This window comes from Lemur catta, chromosome 17 (assembly GCF_020740605.2).
Source record: "Lemur catta isolate mLemCat1 chromosome 17, mLemCat1.pri, whole genome shotgun sequence".
Taxonomy (NCBI): Eukaryota; Metazoa; Chordata; class Mammalia; order Primates; family Lemuridae; genus Lemur; species Lemur catta.
Genome location: NC_059144.1, coordinates 29,744,236 through 29,749,761, shown reverse-complemented (window position 1 = coordinate 29,749,761; position 5,526 = coordinate 29,744,236). Strand labels below are relative to the sequence as shown.

The following is a 5,526-nucleotide window of genomic DNA, read 5'->3' as shown; positions in this document are numbered from 1 at the left end:
TCTCCAGGTTTTTCCTGTAGCATATTACTATAAATTATTACAATTTAGAATGTAAAAAAAGAAATAAATATTTTGCCCAAGTATTTTTCAAGGGAATGCTTAGTTGAAATCCCTCTTAGCAAGATTAATTTTCAGAAGGGAAATAGAAAAATATACAATAAGATTAGAGACTAAAACTTTGAATTGTATGGGAAAGATTGTAATAATGTAGGGCAGCTTATAAACGGCAATTGTTTAAAAAGAGTTTTGTCCTATAATAATTTCACACCATTCACAGATTTTTAGATATGTTATTCTAAAGGATCCATGACATAAAATAAAAAGTTAATATTTATTTTTTGTAGGTTTCATGGTGTGTTTTGTCAGGGAATTTGTTTCCTGCTTTGAAAAGTCTGTAAACAGGAAGTGACAGGTTTCCGGGAGCTTCCTCATCACACAGGAAGGACATAGGATTGATAAAGTGTGATAGGAAAAAATTATTTTTTTACAAAAGAAGGGGAGATTAAAACTAGGACATCAAATGTTAAGTTAATCTAATACATTTCTAAATACAAATGAAATGTCTCCTTACCCTTAGAAAGAAAAATTAAAATGGAAAATAATCAAGTAAGCTTTCCTAAAAGATTTCACATGAAAACTTGATAAGACTGTCTCTCTCTGCTTTTGATGCAAAATTAAGCATTAAGATGACACTTTTGGTCTGGTAAAAATCTTTTGTTTGTCTCTTTATGTGGTCTTTCTCAAGTTTATTTATGCTATTGTGAGAAAGTAGTTTATTTCTGTGACTTAATTTCTTTCCAAGGAAGACAACAAAATTAAAGTCTCACCCTTATTTGATGAACTATATTAGGCTTCAACATAAAGTCTCTGTATTTCATTTTTCTGTACTTCTTGGCTGTTGAAAATAGTTTAGATTAGTCCTGCTGTGGATAGCAGCTACTGCAGCCTGCCTTATGGACGCTCACAGTAGACAGGGCAAAGTTGTCTCCTAGGGTTTTGCAAATTTAGGTCAGAAATTTAAGACCTAAAATCCACTTGTGTGTGAGCCTCTTCCTCGCCATGTCATCAATCCATAGAGGCTGTGTTTGTCAGAGTGAGCTAATGGCCATGACACAAAGCCTCCAAATAGCAGTGCCTTAACACAATATAAGTTTATTTGTCATTCATATAAATTTCAAGACAAATCTTCCCCATTGTTAGGCATCGCCCCCAAGCCATGATTCAGGGGTGGGAGTGGAGGGGTCAGGCTCCTTCACTCTCTGCCACCTTCAACATCAGGCCTCTAAAAGTACTTTGTGATGTTCTCCATTCCTGCCTTCTAGAAGGGAAAAGAGCAGGTGATGCACAGGAGGGGCTACAGGCCTGGAAGTGGCACACGTACTTCTATCCCCTTCCATTGGCCGAAACTCTGTCACATGGCAGCACTCAACTGCAAGGGCGGCTGGGAAATGTAGTCTAGCAGCGTGCCTAGGCAAGGAGTTGGTTTAGGAAATAGCTACACAGTCATTGCCACATTAGCTTCTGTCTCCACATCATTCACTCTTCACTCGAACCTTATGGATGATTCTGTTACAATCTTCTTTTTTGGCTTCTTGTAGATGATCATCCTGAATACCTCTGCAGTGAGTTGAAGAGTGTCCCCCGCTCCTCCAGAAAAATATTCATTTCCATCCAGAACCTCAACTAAATATGACCTTATTTGGAAATAAGGTCTTTGCATATGTAATTAGTTAAGATCTCAAGATAAAAGCATCCTGGATTTAGGGTGGGCCCTAGATCCCGTAACTAGGATAGTTACAAGGTGAGGAAAGGACACAGAGACACAGTGAAGAAGCCACGTGAAAACGGAGGCAGAGGTTGGAGTTATGCAGCTCCAAATCAAGGAGCACAGAAGCCACCTGAAGCCAGAAAAGTCAAAGAGGATTCTCCCCTAGAGCCTTCGGAGGGAGCGTGGCCCTGCTGACACCTTGATTTCAGACCTCTGGCCTCCAGAACTGAGAATAAATTTCTGTTGTTTTAAGCCACCGAGTTTGTGGTAATTTGTTATGGCAACCCTAGGAAACTAACACAGCCTCCCTCTCCACCACTTCCCGCATGCCACCAGGTCTGGCTGATTTCACCCACTAAATACATCCCCTCCCACCAGCAATACCCAGTCCATTGCCATCTTTCACCTGTTTCAGTACAAAACTTCCACACTAGAGGGCCAAGCTCCGATTTGCTCCCCCATCAAATCCATTCCTACAAGACCCTAATCTGACCCGAGTCATTCCCTTGCTGAAACCTCCTCGGTGGCTCCCTGTCGCCCACAGCAGGGGGTAAAGACCAAGTTGCCGCCACACCCTGTGGGCCTCCCGGACCCAGCCCCTGGCCCCTCACCACCTCTGCAGAGAATTCTGATCATCATGTGTTGCCTCAGCGTCCATTTTGAGCATAAGCTAGACTTTCTCGTCCCAGAAGCAGGGCTGTCACCTTTGACACAGTTTCCAGTTCTCCATCTCAGTTCCTCAGCTCCTCAATGTGGTGGATCCAGACATCTGCCTTATGCAGCCGCCTCCTAGTGACCAGCTTCCTATGGGACAGCTGGGTACAACCTACTTGACTCTCCCCAAAGACTCGCCACACCCCACATGGACTGTGCAGATGACCATAGTGACCTCCTCTGAGTCACAAGGGAACCCCATGGAGCTCAGACCTGTGTGTTCCAAACCCACCCGTGAGAACTCCCCATGGAAAACCTGCCCTGGATCCCAGTAAAGGCTTCGGCCCTCAGGTTCCCCCCTCTCTCTCTGTTGCTCCCCACTCTGGTGGGCACGCACATCTCCAGTGGCTCCCCCACTTCCGGTTGGCCCTGCGAGGTGTGCTGCCCTCTTCTCTCCGGGATCTGTAAGCAATAAAAGCTGCTTGCATTACTTCATGTGTTTTGCTGTGCTGCCTCACCTGATGAACACACCCAAACCCAACTCTCCTCCCAGTTACGGCTCTCCTAGAGAGTGGCTATCTTGGTAGGAACAAACTAGACACAGGTCAGACAAGAGCCACAAGGTATCTGCCGGTATAAACAAGTTTCCTGCAAGAGGGACACCTGGTCACAGACAGGTACTTAAGCATTAGGCCGCCCACCAGGATAAAGAAGTGTCCTATGAAAGGCACACCGTAAACATCCAAGACCACCTCCCTGGAGCCCCTCCAGGGCAGGGCTAGAGTTTATAGCCACTCTCCGGAGAGAGACCTCACCCAGATTAGAGGAAAATCACAGCCTCACACCACTGAGCTGTTGGCCATTCCCCAAAGCTACCAGAAGTTTCACACCATCACGTGTGCCACACAGCTCCCTCTTCCTGGACTCCTTCTGCCTATTGTGTGGGTCCCTTCCTCCAATCTCATCCATTCTTCAAGACCCAGCTCACTTCGCCTCTGCAAGAGGCCTTATTAATTATCCCCAGGCCCAGATGGGGGCCCTGCCCTTACCACATTGTATAGGAAGTATTAGTATCTTGTTCTGGGTCAGGTTACCTCACAAAATCCTGAGTTTCACAGCAATCATAGCTACCCCCAATTGGCTAATGTGTCAAAAATTGTCCAAGGTGCTTTATATACATTAAGTTGTTTAATCTTCACAACATTCCACTGTGTGTCACCATTCCCATTTTACAGATGAGGAAACTGAGGTGAGGAAGGAGAAGTAACTTGATTAGGGGCCATCTGTCACCAGGAGTCACAGAGCCAAGATTCAAATCCAAATCTATCCAGAGATTTTCGTCCTCTCTGCCACATCTAATTGTTTTTGTTCCTGTTTCAGAAAGCCCTGACACTGGTAAAATTTCAGAAATACATGGGGAAAAAAACCCTTTAAAAATGTACCATTCATAATCTTAGGCAAAAAAAAAAAAAAAGAAAGAAAGAAAAAAGACATTAACCAAAAAGACTTGGTTAAGAACCCTGATGTGATCAAGGCATTTACTTAATTTTTTAAAAATAAATAATACTGCAGCAAGTTAACATAGAAGGACACTATCCTCCTCAAATCCCTAGAAACTCCCCGTTTCAATGCAGTTAACATTTTATTAAGCACCTACTGTGTACAGAGACCTTCATATGCCCAATTGGGCAAGAAAAACAACAAAAGTAATTGGAAGTCAGTGACAACATGGAAATAAAATAAGGATTCCAAGAATTTATGAAGGAAAATTTTCCCTGTAACTTAAAAATGGATATATTTGTGTTCTAAATCTAATGCAATCAAACCAAGGTGGGGGAGGGTTGGGAGGTGAGGAGGATGTAGGATTTGCAGACATGACAACCGTGACATCTAGTGGTCATTATTGGTAAAGCACCTCAAGTGCTTTTCTGCGGAGAGCAGCACGGACAGCCGTGTTCATTAAATATTTACTGAGCACCCATTAAAGATAAACACCACCTCAGGCCCTGGCTGCCAGCCCACCCGTGTTCTTCTCTCCTCGGGCTCCATCCCACACCTGAGTGACCTCATGCACATGCACCTCAGCCAAGTCCCAGATACAGAGTAGGTAAAGAAAATGATTCTGGCTGTTTTTCTCTTTCTAAGACAGACTGATTGGAGATTTTGTGCAGACCTAAAATGACCAAAACTAGGCAAGGGATATTTGTCCATGGGAACAAAGAAAAAGGTGTGTACTGAAGTAGGCTGTGATACTGAAGACCTAGGGTAGGGTCGATCACTTCTCCACAAACTGCTTCCACGTTCTCTTTCTCTTTCATCCTTCCTCTTTCCTTCCTCCAAGAAATTCAGCGTGCCTTACAACGTGCATGGCAGCGAGAGAAAGCGAGAAGAGGAGGAAGGGATACAGACAGTGTTTGCAGGAACGTGAGGTCCCTTGGCCAGCTTTTGAGCTTAGGGGTACACGCATTTGTGTCCTCCTCCTCAGGGCAGATTGAAATCTGGTTGGTCACAGTCCAGTGGCTGAGGAAGCGTCCCACACACGTCCTGGAAACATGCCTGGGGCCATTTGTGCAGGAATTTTTGAGCCCGAGGTACCCGGAGTGAGGTCTAGAAGGGCAGAGACAGACTCCAGGTGGACACTCCCCTCTGCCAGTGGGATGGACATGGCCAGAGGAAGGCCATGGCAGGGGGCCTCTAAAGTGTGGGCTCTTGTGAAGATCTAAGGGTAGCACTGTGCTCGCTTCAGCAGCACATATACTAAAATTGGAACCATCCAGAGAAGATTAGCATGGCCCCTGCGCAAGGATGACACGCAATAAAAATTTAAAATATTATTTTTAAAAAAAACAACAAAAAAATGTAAGGGTAGTCTGCTCTTACCTGTCTTTCCTTCCCACATGTGTCTTGGTTGGGACCACCTTCACCATGGAGCAACTGTTTGAACATTCATGCAGTCTGTGTGGAAGAGGAATGAGAGAGACAGACAAGCCACACGTCTCTTTCTAAAAGCCTTCTTGTCATCCAACACCTGTCAGACTTCATTGCCCACTGGAATCACCTGGAATCTTGTTAGAAGGCAGATTCTGGCTCAGTGGGTCTGAGGT

At 44.6% G+C, this 5,526-nt stretch overlaps 1 non-coding gene across 1 annotated transcript; it reads left to right on the top strand.

Moving 5' to 3' along the window:
- The first annotated feature begins 5,155 nt into the window (after positions 1-5,155).
- On the top strand, positions 5,156-5,262 carry LOC123622994. The gene has a single exon (XR_006729723.1). It is a non-coding gene; the product is annotated as a U6 spliceosomal RNA (small nuclear RNA).
- The last annotated feature ends 264 nt before the right edge of the window (positions 5,263-5,526 follow it).